This window comes from Bacillus rossius, chromosome 2, assembly GCF_032445375.1.
Source record: "Bacillus rossius redtenbacheri isolate Brsri chromosome 2, Brsri_v3, whole genome shotgun sequence".
Lineage (NCBI taxonomy): Eukaryota > Metazoa > Arthropoda > Insecta > Phasmatodea > Bacillidae > Bacillus > Bacillus rossius.
The window spans coordinates 82,541,073-82,557,368 of record NC_086331.1 but is presented as its reverse complement, the minus strand read 5'-3'; the positions used below and the strand labels follow the sequence as shown (position 1 = coordinate 82,557,368).

At 36.8% G+C, this 16,296-nt stretch overlaps 1 protein-coding gene across 1 annotated transcript in view; it reads left to right on the top strand.

Annotated features, from left to right (window-relative positions):
- The first annotated feature begins 9,626 nt into the window (after nt 1-9,626).
- The window catches only part of LOC134529410 (synaptotagmin-7), an 807,269-nt gene continuing 800,599 nt past the window's right edge, over nt 9,627-16,296 (top strand). Inside the window, exon 1 of the mRNA XM_063363449.1 lies at nt 9,627-9,799. The gene's annotated coding sequence lies outside the window, so the exon portion shown is untranslated. The remainder of the gene's footprint in view (nt 9,800-16,296) is intronic.

Sequence of the window (16,296 nt, the reverse complement as noted above, 5' to 3'; positions counted from 1 at the left end):
TTGTAATGCATAGAATCATTGTTAAGAGTCAAGATGAATAAAGTGGCTTATTGAAATAATGGTTCTAGAAAATAATAATTATTTTTAATTGTTATTTTAGCAAGAGTTTAACCCAGAATCTCGGTGTTTTTGTAAGTCAATTTTATTTAATAAGGTAAGTTTTCAATTTAAAAAAAAACCGTAAATAATTTAAAATTATTTTTTTTTCGCATTGTTTGGAGATCGAAACAAGAAGTTCAACCAAATATTAATACATATATTAATACATATTTTTAAAATGAGTTTCATTATTTTTTGTGAATTTTTGAAATTTTTAAAAAACCCTTTAATGATTTTCTATATGGCGGTCAACATAAACGACAAGATGGAGGTTGGTCAAATGTATGACGATCAGGTAATTGACAATAGTGCGTTCTAGCGAATAAAAAGGGAAGCAATATGGTGATAGACAATAGCATAAACAAGCAGGCGAAAAGAAAACCGAATACGAGTAGTATAGAATTGCCGATCCACGAACAGGCTTCAAGCTGCGGAGCCGAGGAGCCAGCTCCTATCTTTGATTGTGATGTCACGGCTAACATATTGGATGACCTTTTCTTACAAATTGGTCAGAATTCACCAATATTGACTCAAAATTCGCCCAAATTTTACCATAATTCGTCAAAATGAACCAAAACTTCGAATTGCTATAAAAACATTTTCCCCAAAAAATAAAAAAAATATATATAGGTATATATACATACAGTACACTTTAAAAAATTAGAAAGTTCTCATTTCGAGTGAATAATTCCGATTATGAGAAAAGTTGCTTTTTTTTTTAATTCTGAGGCCTTATTTTTCTCACTCAGACATTATTTTTCTCACTTGGGTTTAATTTTCTTCAGCAAAATTTAAACTCCTTATAAAGGCAAATACTCAATCTTGTGGTTGTCTTTTGATATTGACTTTGACTACAGCCGCTCTTGGATTCCATAACTATCTGCGATCTTGTATTCCGCCATCTTGAATTATAGAACATTCAATAATCCTGGATGATGTCATGCCCACAATCGTGGCAATATTTAAATTTGAACCAAGTTCTAAAAAATAAAAAAATAATAAAAATAATAACAATTTGAAGTAAAAATTCATAAAAATAAATCAAACACTACATAAACTTACAGTCTTTGGTTCGATCGCTTTGAGGGCAATATTAAATAATACTTCCTCTATTGTGGCTACTGGCAGATTGACATACAACCAGTAATACCAAAAATATATATATTTTACGCCAACCAGTATGAAGTCATTCCAGCCAACTTGAAACCACCAATATATATTTATATAGGTATATATATATATTACATTTGCTAGAATGCACCTACGCTATATTGGTTCATTAATTACACTATGCAACATTTAAAAATTATTGGAAAGATGTTTTGAGACTGTAAGGTGATTTAGAAATATTTTTTATGCTGATGTCAAATATTATTGTACTTTTCCTGTATTACAAAGGTTTTTATGCAACTCAATTTGGAGTTCTTTTTTAGAGGTATTAAGACACGCTTGTCCTGAACAAACGTTATCGGATGCTAAAATTGCACATAACTTATTTAATACTTTGTTTATAATAAAATTATAAAAATATAATAAATATAATAATAATTATAATAAAACTAAAGCCATTAATAAATGTTACGTTTTAAGAGAGAAAATTGCTGAAAACTTAAAATTAAGTTGCTTTGTCGAACAAGGGGTAGGTACATTTATTATGTGCTGTGAACCGGTTTGTAGAGTTTTTTTCTTTTAGGCCAGTCTATCTTCTTTCAGTGTTTGTCTTTGGCTCTGCTGTCCCATTCACAAATAAAACATGGCATTTTTGTGTAGCCAGATTATAGACCAAGTAGCATATCGACAACATTTAAATCACTGCAAATTGTCCAAGAACGTTTTTCATAGTTCACGCGTGTTAGCAGAAATTTGAGATTTTCATATTGTTACGATTTATTAGTGTGAGGAGAACTAGGTTCGTAATGGATAACCCAATTATGATTTATTACAGTTTTATAGCATACTAGTATTTACAGTAAACATAAATCATTGATACTTAATGTTTATCGAGTCACTCAATGTCGCAAGTTCCACAGTTCGCACTGCTCACGGCACTCGCCGTCGCGGGACTCTTGGCGGGACTCACGCGACACCTGTCGCTGAACTCCGTCGCCTAACTCTGTCGCTGAACTCCGTCGCCTAACTCTGTCGCTGAACTCCGTCGCCTAACTCTGTCGCTGAACTCCATCGCCCAGTCAAACTCCGCGTCTCGCCACTCTCAAGAGGGTCTCTCACCCTCTTCGCCGCTGTCGCACTTCCCTTCGCTCGGAATCCGCTCGGAACTGACGCGGAGGCCGGCGTCGCGCCTGAAGAACCTAGGGGCGTCCTTCTCGAAGGGACGAGAGGGGATAATGAGACGCGTCATCCCGGGCCGACCCGACACCTGAACAGTCGAAAAGGATGTCGTTAGCTCACGCGACGGCCCGAGGAATTCCCAAGGCTGCTCAGCGATATCTAACGGCGCCGAGGCAGGACGATGTGGGTTTTTCTCCCCGGGGGGAGGGGAGGGGGTTAGCGACGACCCTTGTAATCCGGCCAGGCACGCGTGTAATGTCTTAGGTCAGTGGCGGCCACGTGATACGTGCAGGGGTGTCAGCCAGCTCCGAACCTGGCATCGCGGTCTGATCTCTCGCGTTCTTAACAATATGTTTCCTTAAGATGCACTAAATGCGCAATGGGTAATGAACCAAAGAAATTTCCATTATGTATAATTACACCTTTGAGACTAATTTTGGACGAGTCTATAAATAACCTCCACTCACTTGGATTGTAAGTGATTTTAAAGAAATTCAATAAACCCTCAATATAACAAAAATAAACCAGATAATCTTCTTCAAAGAATTTTATTAATTCGTTCTTTCGAAGTCATATACCAAGAGAACGAAACTCCAGGTAGTAGGAGGTTTTATTGCTTTCGATCATGATCCAAGCAATTGAGCAGCATCCTTTGTCAGATTGGAGTCACTATTTAAATCGTTAAGTTCATTTTGAGTAAATAATTTTGGCACAGAACTTTTTTTTTCGGACTTGTAATCATCAGTAATATCACATTCATTTTCTGAACTGCTCTCCTGTAGCACATTTTCGAGAACAGGAGGTGGAACTGGGATAGACAGAGATTCACAATGTATAACTGGTCGTATGGCCGAAGGAATGTTCGAATTTTGCATGTCCTTCTCAATTTTTGCGTTATGACCTTGAACGTTAAACATACAGAAATAACAGTCGTTTATATGATTTTGTGGCTCCCTCCAAACCACTGGAATTGCTAAGGGCATTGATATTTTTGTACCATTTTTCCACAGTCTCAGTACCAAGACACATGTACGACATACCGGGTACCCGCCAGTAGGCATAAATTGATTTGGCCTAAAATTAGGCTAAATAATTTTAGGCCATGTGACTTTATGCCAAAAAATATTAGGTCAAATGACTTTAGGTAAAATATATTTATGCCAAACGACTTTAGGCGAAATAATTTTAGGTCAAATGACTAAGCCAAACAAATTTATGTTAAATGGCTTTAGGCCAAATACCTTTAGGCCAAACATATTTAGGCCAAATAATTTAAGGTCAAATAAGTTTCAGAAAATTTTTTCTGTCACTTTATGCCAAACGCCTTTAGGCGAAATAATTTTAGGTCAAATGACTTTAGGCCAAACAAATTTATGTCAAATGGCTTTAGCCCAAACAAATTTATGTCAAATTGCTTGAGGCAAAATCTGTTTAGGCCAAACATCTTTAGGCCAAATAATTTTAGGTCGAATAAGTTTCCGAAAATTATTCAAGCCAAATGATTTTAGGCCAAACAATTTTTGGTCATTTGGTATAAAGTAACTTTATTTCTGGCAATAGGAAGTGCTTGTACATTTTACTTTATCTCTATCTATCTACCACACTCTTCAAACATTCAACATGGCTAGAAAACTTAAAATAAGTTTGCTTGTTATTTACATATTGCTTCTCTGGCGGTTATTTTAATAAGCGAAATTAGTGAATGATTATTTTATTTTATGGTTAATTCGTTTAATAAATACCCCGTCCCTGGAAAAGTCCAATAATGTGCAACACATATTTTATGTGAGTGCTTTGTCATACTGTCCTTAATACAATTGTGTGGTTCGAGTTGAGTGAACCAGAAAAAACTAATAAATAACATGAGTAAGTCTTGTTTAACTATATTTTACTTAGGTGATAGGTAAATTTCCCTAATAAAGAACTAACAGTATGAGTATCAGTATCCAGTACCTAAATGTATACATAAAACCAACTGTAAACATAACATCAATAAACAACACGGAAACTATCTTTGGTCTACCATCTGGCGATCTCAGGTTCGGTCCAGCGGATGATCCTGTCAAGTATCAACTGGATGGCGCTGCAGCGCATCAACTTCTATCTTACACTGGCAGAACCATATCTACCGGGTTCTGCTAATTAGATATAAAATGCACCAATCAGGCTTTAAAGCAGATAAATTTTATTGTCACACAAAAATGACTTGCAAAAATATTTTTGTAGCTATCAAAAACATTTTCAATAGAAACTCAGTAATTTTAGCCAACTTTTTTCCAAGTGAGATGCACCAACTTTTTTTCCAAGTGTGATGCACCAACTTGTAAAAAGAAACTTTCACACATCCAGTATTTTTTTGTGTATTACAATTTTTCGTCATACTGAGTGCATGCACTATTTGCATAACTCGACAAATTATTTAACACGTAAATGGGAACCAGTTGTGACATGGAGAACAAACTGGTGCTACTTTCTAAGCGACACATAGGTTTCATCAGTAGCGGTTGTTAAAATGCATGTTGCCATTATCAACTGTAGGGCACAGAAAATATATCTTGTTACTTTATGTCGGTAATCCAAATTCTTTAGGTCAAATATTTTAGGCCAAACGACGCGCTGCCGACATACCTTGTGCGATGCCCAGTTTTTGTCTTGCTAAACAAGCTTTATGCCGAAGTAAGCATAATAGACATTTCTTACAAAACTACTGATGTCTTGTCGTTTGCTTAGCAGTTAAATAACTACCACAAATATAACAGAACACGTTTGGGTTATTTAAACACTTACAGGAAATAATATCTCAAATAAAAAACCTCACACTACAACATGTAAACAATTAATTACATTTTCCCTCCTAAAGCTATCTGGGGTGTAACAAGTGTTTCCAACTATTCCCTCTGGCCTGGAGTGGGACGAAGGTAAAATTCCATACCACCAAGTGAAAAACACTATTGAAAATTTACTAGTTCGAAACGAAATAATTTACGTTGCCGGTCCTGAACAGAAGAAATGGCTGAACAAGTTTTGTGAAACACTTGTTGAAATTGTAGACCTACAGAACGACTATGGGTGTCCTTCCCTGCGCAAGCTTAGTACAATATATTACGTGCAGCCACGCGACAAGTTTGAACGTGTCTGTGCCGGTACAAACTCGCAGTTAATGCAGAAATGGCACACACAGTGTTAGTAGGAGCCTGCATATATAAAAGGCGTACTTCCATACGTGCCTTCAGTTGTCGTTCGACCTGCAAGAAGATGTTTAAGTTTCATCCTGCTAACGTATACGTGAGCGTAAGACCTAGCTTCAGCAGTGTCGAGTACAGCTACTGGGATGCCGGGTATCTACGTAAATATACAGAAACCTGTGATGGAGGCGCTCAACATTGTCGGTTTGCGCACTTTCCTGTGGTCTACGAACCAACTCAGCAGCTATTAGATTGTTGCGAACCTGGAAACCATTCCGTCTATCACATGAGACCACACACAATCCTTCCTGCTAGCATCGCTGAGGTAGTCACCTCGTCTGCACGTGCAACACCAAACATGGACGTGTTGCAACCTGTTGCGACTTGTGATGCTTCTACGCAGACGTCCAAACGGCGTGCGTCTCGTCGTCGAAGTTCAGGCAGTGAATCTGTCCCAACTATCACTTCATTAAAGCCAAGGCACAGACGTGGTCACGGACGTCATCGACCATGTCTCGCTAGAGTTGTCGTCGGCGCAGAAGATGACCAGCTGGAAACCTTTGTTCCTGATCCCGTGACCTGCTAACCAGTTGGAACCGGAGTCGACGAGGCAGTTGGAACCTGAGTCTACGAACCAGTTGGAACCGGAGTCGACGAGGCAGTTTGTGCATCATTAAAGACTTTGCTTGCGAAAATGCTTAATTCCTTAACCTAATATGCATATGTGTAATTTTTAAAAATAAATGTGTACAACTTAAACTTGTGTGTTTTTATTTCTATAATTTTAGGTACCTAATAAAAATAATTTTTAAATACAGACAAAATTTTGACTCATGTAGTATACCAGTAGACCGCGGGTATATAAGCGAGGTTCAGACGACTGGCCCCTCAGTCCACCTCTGGTCGGGGCTCTCTTCAGTAAGTTTCGCGAGAGTTAGTTACTGCTCCAATGTCGACCAGGATAGACTGTTTACCGTCAGCAGCGGGGACCTCGATGGTAGCAACGTTGATGGAGTCGGAGATCCCGATACCGGCTGTCAAGAAGACAATTATATGTGCTGTTCCACCATCAGCTGAAGTTTCAACATCAGCATTGAATACTTAAATTAATGAAGAGCGTACATCGCATAAGTGCAAGTACTATGGTGCATCATTTACTAAACCTGCAAATGCGCGCAGACATGAATGAAGCAGTTGTCCGAATAATTTACTGAAAAGAATAGAGTTTCAATGTAACAAGTGCAATAAATAATTTGTACGACATGATAACTTTAAAAGACATATTATAACCTGCAGTATGTGTCTGGCAATGTCTCGAAAGACATATAAGTGCGACAAATTCGAAAAGGTTTTTTTCGCATTGTAACAGTCTGGATAGCCACAAGATTATGTGCATAGGAAAAGAAACAAGTGCTAGTATGCTTCCATACCATCAGATATCGTCATTTATTGCTTTGCCTGAGACAATAGTCAACAAAAGAGCAGTAGTCAATTGCCTAAACTTTAAGGATCAGTTTTATTTTAAATGGAGTATTTTGACAAGATTTGTCGAGGGAAGTCATCAAACCGCGTTGATAATAGGTATTATGCTTTGGAGAATAAGTACAACTTTGATGGACTGTACTATCCGCCACCATTATATCAGATAAACAATTTTTGATAAAAATAACCCTGAAGTTTCAGTTAATGTGTATGCGCTAAATAAGGTTGACAAGGTGTGTCCGATTCGGGTCACTAAACAAGAAAGAAAAGATCATTTCGATTTTTTGCTTGTGACAAATGAAAGCAGTGCTGCACACTACTGCTACATCAAAAACTTCTCCCGACTTGTGAGAGCTCAGGTTACAAAACATGGACATAAGATTTATGTGTGTAAGATGTGCTTTAAGTTTTTCGCTAATCAACCTCGAAAATCAGGACTAACAGCTATACAGTATCTTGAACGACAAAAAATTAAATGTAAAAATAAATCTTGAACAGAATTTCTTTAGGTTATCTCAAGACTTTAGTAATTAGTCTGTGTTTTTTTGTTCTTGTAGTAGTGTAGAATTTATGTAACAAAAATTTTTGTTTTTTAACAGAACTTGTGGTGTTTTTATTTTCTCAAACCTGTCATTTTTGTAGTATTTTTTAAATTAAAGTTGTTTTGTAACACCCAGGGATAGAACCAAGTATCGATTCAATATGTAAAGTTGTGAGTGATTTTTTGATGAATTTTGAACTTTTTTTCATTAAAATCGGATAGTAAATAATGATTTTCAAGATGGCGACCATAACGAAACATGCAACATTCATAGGATCTAATATGGTAGTTCTGTCTCGAACAGGTTATGATATAACTTTTTTAAATTAAAAAAAATTACAAGTCCTAATATGCATGTTATTTTTATATATACCTTATTTAATACTCAATCTGGTAAATGTTTCGATGGCCGTGCGGTTAAAGGCGTATGTTTTCCAACCTAGAGATCAGAGCTGCAATGGTTAGAATCACAGCGCTTCAAATGTATTTGGCATAAAAAATTAAATTTGATATGTCGATAAGGGTCATAATAGCTATGGTAGGTAATGAAACATCGTCATTATGTAATGAGACAGAGTGACGCTGGCGCTCTCTAGGAACAAACAGCAGAAACAAAGTCGATGGTATCCAAGATGGCGGCCTCCAGCAGAACATAAAAAATCAATATGGCGGCCATGACGAAAATTTCATTAAGAGGGCGCTCGATTCAAAGATGGCAGAACCGAGATGGCGGATCCAAAATGGCCAAGATGGCGGCCTCCAGCAGAACAAAAAAAATTAAGAGCAATGCTGGCACTCTCTAGGAACAAAGAACAGAAACAAAGTCGACAGCATCCAAGATGACGGCCTCCAGCGGAACATAAAAAATCAATGTGGCGGCCATGACGAAAATTTCATTAAGAGGGTGCTCGATTTAAAGATGGCAGAACCAAGATGGCAGATCCAAAATGGCCGCCGGGGTCAAGGTCAAGATCAAAGGTCAAGGTAAATGTCAAAGGTCTATGTCACGGTAATCCAAGATGGCTGCCGTGACGTCAGAGCAATCGGTCATTGACCCAGCACCGGCACCACAGCCTTAAAGCCTGTGCCCGGACCGGCTATTACATACTACTAGTGATTTTGCTTTTAAATTAAATTATATTATTTATTAAAAGTGGGTGGGTCTTATTATGTAAAAAGTTTGCATTATGGTTTGCTTATTATGGTTATAATTTATGACGTTCATAAAGGTTATTTGAAACAAGTAATATAGGTTTGAGTTCTTTCATATGTGGAATGAAAATCAGTCATTTACATTTATCATGATACGTTACATTATACAATTAACTTAACAAAATTGACAGGACTAGAAGGGGAGTGGAACTATCACTTATAAATATCTATAGAAATTTCAATGAACCTTGTTGAGTTTATGTCATGCCCGTGCCATCGGAAACACCTGTTAGTGGAGCTGATCTGTCAAGGCGAGCGGAGAGCTACTTGTCCCTCCAGAGATCGATGCCCGGCACTGCCATCTTGATCGGCGACCGCCCAGCAACCCGATGCTCTGGGCAAGCAAAACGTAATATGCAATGTTTGTGAAGTAAAGCATTCGAAGAAGTTGTTATTTGATACAGACGATATGATGATGCAACTGACCGCAGTTATGCAGTCAGTTACCAAATACAAAAAAAAAAAAAATAATTGTTCTACATCTGTTTATTAATTTTATTATTCGACATTTATCATTCACACTAATTAGGTTTTGTGATATGGCAAGACATGCCTCGAAGAAATAGTATTTTCCAGATTAATAAGAGTGCTTGCCAGACGCACAACTTGTCATCCTGAAGTAATTGGCAAACCCAGGGATGACGCCTCAGAGCACGGCAGGGAGAGCGGAATGCACTACACGGTGAAGTCCTTGCACGACGCCGCGGGCGAGGCGGCAGCACCGGAAGTGCCGGAAGCACGTGCTCGCGGGCGACGCGCGCCGCCCCCCTCCCCCCCTTCCCCCCCGGCCCACTTCGTGGCGCGAGGGCCGCGCGCAGTCGGTCGAGAGCGGAGGCCCGCCGCGGAGATATCGACGCGCGCCGCCCCGCCCGCTGCGTGGCTCCGCGCCCGCCCGGCGCGCGCAGTCGCTTGTTTACACGACCGGCGGACCGCGCGCTGTGTCCCGGTGCCAAGGGGGAGCATGCACAAGCCCGCGCCCGCTTGACCACAGGTAACGAGGCGAGCCAGCGCACTTGCCCGGCCTCCCTGCACCCCGAGCACGGTCCCCTGTCAAAGGTTTGGCGGTTCTCGCGCTCGCCTTGGTTGCAATGCAAACCACCGGCACCACTCTCGAGAACCGTCAAGTTTGAGACAAGTTGCATGATACAGACTTGCTAGTAGCGCTAGTCACCGAACACGCGATCCAGAAGATCCGAGCTCGATTGCTGGTTCCCCGGGTGGACGCTGGGTAGGTCCCATACTACAGGCCATGGCGGACACTTCCTCCGATTTCCTCTGGTCGGTGTCGTTGTGTGCTAACCCCCTCCCCCTGTGCCCCGCGACGTGACGTAACACAATACGAGAAACAAGTGACTCTCTCCGGACGCTCGCGCGTTGCGTCTGCGGGACTCATACCACCACGAGCCTTGCGTCAACCAACTAGGCGTGCTTCTGGTTACTTCCCCGCCCATCCCGCCGATGTGTAGGCTATATCCACGCGGTCCTCGTTTAGCTGCAACTAAATAAAATGTAGTGTTCTGGTTGCCTAACGCCATTATTAATTTCTATTTACTGAGAATGTTATTGCAAAAAAAAAAAAAAAAACACCTGAGCACCAGTCTCGAAGAAAACTCTTGCGATGAAATAAATATTTTTTTTGTGTTTATTTTTCAAATTGACAAGCCATAACGGCCGACGAAGCCAAATTTTTTATTTGGAAATCGTTATTTTATATTTAGTTTATCAGAAATTCCTTAACTATGCTCAAGACCATTTTTAATAACAGACCATCTCATATAAGATGGTCCTTACGTATCGTCGACAAAGGGATCATAAAACGTTAGCTCGCAACATTGACCAGGCATATCAGGGCAAGTATCGGCCATTGCCTGTGGCAAGGAACAAACCGAGTCCTCTGGGATGCGTCACCTCGCTCAATCCTTAATTCAATATGTTCTAACTTGCCGCTAGTGTTATTTGCCATGGACGCGTTTATCATTTAGCCGCGAAATAAACAAACTCTAAGTTTCATATTCGTGCGTCACGTCATTTCGTTCACTACCTGTCAAAGTTATCACCGTAACAAAAATTTTACAACGCGCTAGGAAATCTTACCAAAATTATATAAAATAAATTGACTGTCGGTGTACCATTTGCTTTTAATTTAAGTAAATTTAGGTTCTCACCAGGGATAGACAACCATATAGATGTTTAGTGAGAAACAGTTTGAAAAATGTCAAAGAACTGATGAAATTATTTTGGCTTCAATAAATTTCTCGATCGTGTTAATTAAACCACAAAAGTGGCATTTTATTTATCGTAAGTTAAACGAAACACATTATTGTATGCAAAAAAGTTTCATTTGAAGAAATAATTAATTTTTTACTATGTAGTAAGTAAACTTATTTTTTATATCCATATCTCATAATATGTGATTTTCGGTTTATGAATTGAATTTTTTTTCAATTATATAATATTGTGTATTTTTGGTTCAATCAAGCCAATATTTATACGAGAAAAAAGGTTTAGACAAATAAAAACACACCTTGTTCCAAATAAATTTTAAACTTTACAAGTTGTATGCAAAACAGCAATATTTTAAAACACTGATATGCTTTTGATCCTGTAAATCATCACTTCGAATAAAAAATAGCACCTGATCTTTCGATTTTTTTTTTCAAAACTCGTACACACACCTCATGTACAATTTGTGCATGCAACGACAAATATAATTACGTATTTATTTGTACGTGTTTATATTTCTAAAATTAGATATTGTGTTTCTCCAACTTTTCTCTTGTTTCATTTAAGTACAAGATTTTACGCGCAAGCCATATCATATGAATATTCACGGACGGAACATGCTACTAAAATCACACACATCCTTCAAATATTAATATAATTCGAATGCAGCAAAAGACAAAACAATGTACATAAAGGTAAATTCTGGAAATAGTTTCACTTTGAGAACCGGAGACATGTTTATCGCAGGTGCTACCGCACTTTTTGCCTTACGGGATGATGCAGTTATTTGTGCTAAAACTGTTCTCTTCGTGAATTATGTCTCTAAACAAAGCATGAGCACATATGATTAATAAATGGTATAGCCGATCTTTTAACTACTGTGTGGTTTACTTCCTGATGTCACTAGCAGGAAATGAAGAGTCGGTGTACCAGACTTAAATTAAATTCATTAATTTTTTTTAGCAGAATTTGAACACACCACCTTAATTATGTACTTTAAAATTAAAATATTTGATTTTCCACATTAATGCTGTATTTACATTTGCACAAGCATTGACGGAAGAAACATTATGTAAAATTTATTTAAATGTTTCTCGCAAATTGCTCTTAAATAAGTAGACTACAAAAAATACATTTTCGCTTATCTAATGCTGCCAGAAAGCAACGGCTAATAAATATACAACAATAAAATTAATGAAGGAACAAGTCATTTATATATCTATGTGTAAAGGTAGAGTCTTGCAAAATTGGTTATGCGAGAACAAAATTTTTAGAAACATACAAGAAGGTGGTGTCATGAGACTTATTTTTATTCATAATCAATCACGTGGGATTTTTCATTTTTTTACGGGTCAGGTAGACTGTATAGTTTAGTCCAGAACAATAGTCTGCCGAGAGAAAATATACATTTCTAGGAAGACTGCCAATCTCTGTGATTATCACCACTTCCACGCTCGCCGCCCCAAGAATAAATCACAGAACCATTCATTACGTAAAACTAAGCGCTCGCAACGTTCCGACATTTAGGAACAACAACGCTGAACTTCATTTGTCTCATTAGTGTTTCCACTGCCCCGGGAATGTGCTCTAATTAATTAATGGTATTAGCTGAAATTTTGGCTAAAGTTTGGATGGCAAAGGCGAATGGCACATTTGGGATCGTCTGCGTGGTTGTGATTTAAAGTGTTTAGTGGTGAGCCCATGGTTACCTTATCGATAACACAACGGTGTTGAACTGCAGTTTTGGAAAACATATTTATTTTAATATTTGAGAAACATAAAACAGGTAAGAATTGATCGAACATCTTAGAGATATTACCACATATTAAAAATTACTAAAATAGACACATTGCATAATGTTAAGTTATGTAATTTTTTATATAAAATTAGTTTAGAGTTTATTAATGCCATCCACATATTCCGTAAGGTTTAGTACTACACAGTAAGACCCCGAAATTCTACTAAGAACTTTTTACGATACTAGTTCCAAAATGAAGTCTTGTAAATCTACAAATATTGTGTTTCAAATTAACAGTACATTAATGTGAAATTTATAAAACCTTTAATCATAATCGGGGTATGCAAGCATTATTTTCTTTCGAATTATACTTAGCTTATATTCTGCATGTTGTACAGCAATTTGTTAGGGTATGCATAGTATTGTGCATGCAGAATTACAAAAAACATTTTTTGACAGGGTTGTTTCAAAATATTTTCCTTTTGAAAAGTACCAATAAATTTTTTTAGTGGTTTCGATGGCAGCTTATAAACAAAACATTCCAAATACATTCTTACCCTAGCTGGACACAAAACCACGGCCTAAGTGTTGAAAGTTATGTCAAAGCCACCGAATTTGGCAACAGTGTTGTAACGAAATTATGCAAAAGACCTTGCTAAAAAGTTTTGTTTTGTTTCATCCCACTTTTATTTTGTCTTGAAGCTAAAGTGTATTTTGGAATGAGTTTCTCTTTGAGAACCGGAAACAAGCTTATCTATCTTTATTGCTACCGCAGTTTTTGCCTTACGAACTGATGCAGTTATTTGTTTCAAATCTATTCTCCTCGTGAATTCACTCTCTAGACGAAGCATGAGCACATGTAATTAATAAATGAGATAGCTGAGTTTTTACTAATGTGTAATTTACTTCCTGATAACACTAGCAGTAATTAAAAAGAGTCGGTGTACAAGACTAAAATTTAATTTTTTTGTGCAGAATTTGGATACAATATCTTAATTTTGAACACTTAAATTATTATTTGTTATTTTTCACGTCTAATGCTGTATTTACATTTGCAACACTAATGGCGGAAGAAACATTATGTTTTTGACTTATGAAATGGTGACAGGTCTCAGTGGTCTAGGGATTGGCGTATCTGAATTTTTACTCTGGGGTCTTGTGTTTGAGTCCAACCTACAGCATAATTGTTTTCGCGCATTATAAAATTTGGATACGTTTATATTCTATAAAATACTTAAATTTAATTAAAAGAGATTTTTAGTTTCTTTGAATGATGCTTTATTATTTAGATTTAGTTAATCAGACCTGAGTCATTGAAAATACAGTGTGTAACTAAAAATTAAATCGAACTGTACAACTCATAGTGTTAAAAAGTTATCGCAACTAAATAAAATAATATTTTTTTAGAAAAACTCATAAACTCAACTGTTTTCAATTTTTCTTATACAACTAAAATATTAATACAGTCAAAATACGTTCTTGTGACGATTATGTATATTTTAGCCTTAGCAGAAAGTCGTAACAACAGATAGAAAGGTTTTCATCAAAAATATGACACTAATCTAGACTTTTTATTTTAAATAACTTTTACACATTTGTGAAAATTTGAATAGTAAATTACTTAGGCATTTCTTCAAAATAAATAAGGCGTTGTAACAGTAAACTTAGTATTAAGAAATTGAATATAGTTCTAGTCTTTATAAATCACAGAAAATAAAATTGATGAAACATTGTAAATATCAATAGATTATTATCCTTAAATGTATATTAACTTTTATGATTTTAACTGCCTGTATGTATAATTCAGATTGGGTATAAGGTTTCATTCAACGATAAATGTTTAGAGCAATTTTAAAAGAGGATTGAAAATTTAAAAAAATATCCTTTTAAGCATAATTTGAAGTGGGTAATAGTTTAGGAGTCATTGCCATTTAATTAATTTAGGACTTGAAGAACGTAATAGTGTTTTTCAATCAGTATGAATTAAAATTTATTTCATCACACAAAAGTATTAAAATAACTTAAAACGAGAATTTTCGTGTTGTAATTTGAATAGAAAAGTTAAAAAAAAAAAAATGTGTAAATAATTTTGCAATTGTTTTGCAGGATGGTAAATAAAGCCTTGTTTTTTAAATATTTGTTAAATAAAATGATTTTAAAAGTTTTATGGTAAATGCGGTTTAGAAACTAAATGAGGTTCTTGCATGAAGGAAACAATTAAAAATACATTTACTGAAAAACCATTTAGAACGTGAAATATTTTTAATCTTTAAAGAGAGAAAATATATCTTTGAGAGTACACCACCGACACACACACACATTCAAGCAGCCCATCTCATCAGACCTCTCTCTCCCCCCCCCCCCCCCCCCGCAACACCGGAAAGTAATTTCAAAGAAGCGAATGTTGGGTCTTACATTCGTACCACTAATATGGTGGTAACGGATTAATATGGGTTAAAACGAACGCAAAACAACATTTTGGTACATGCACCATGAATATGAACTAATCTCATACTGATAACACAAAAAAGTCTTAACCTAAATAATGACTTGCACGTGTATGGTGATACATCTGTTTCTAGTCAGGTGGACGAAGACAGAGAATTTTTCATTCGTCCATCCCTTTCCTTTGAAAAGGATACCTTCATAAAGGCTGCGCTTCATTATATCTTCTTTATTCACTGAATTCAAATATATTTGTACAAATCTCGGGAAAAAGAAGCTCGGATATAAAATTATGAATGCTTACCGTACATACGTGATGACTTCCAATAACTAAGATACTCACCGTTGCTACTCATATGAGAAATGAGAGTTTTTAAAACGATGAAACCGCACGGTAATAAGGTACCTACTGCGATATGTCCAAAGATTTTGAAGCATAGCGATAAAACTTTCCTTTTAATATGTCTTCTGCAACGTGAATGGATTTCCACGCTACTAGTTTCGTTATAATGAGAATTTTTACGAAGTTTTTCTCTCTCTAAATACAAAAAAAAAATCAATTTTTGTCCCATTTTTTTTTTTGCGAAACGTGTGTTACTTTTTTTATTGGTAATAAATCAGTAAATTACAGTTTTTAACTCTTTTTTTTTTACAAACTGCGTAATGGCCACTGTTTTGATTATAATCTCCTCTTATCCGTAGCTGGAAATGCATTAAATGTAAAATTTATAGTCACATTTTCAGAAACATTTGTACGTGTCCACCACGTGCGTTAGAATTAATACTTCCTTCACACTTCAATAATACCCATTTAAAGATAAAACAAAACAATAAACTTCATAATAGAGGTTTGGACTAGATGATTCACAACGTTGTAACATGGCAACCAAAAACCTGCAAATATTTTAACAGTAGACTGACTCTCGACTTTAGTCGTTATTTTCCTCCTCCCCCCCCCCCCCCCCCCCCCCTTTTCCAACATACAGCGCCCCACACTTGAGCGCTGCACGCTTTGATGTGTCATCGCCGCAAATTAATCCTACCGGCAGTAAGGAATTTTCACTTGAAAACCAATTTTCTTA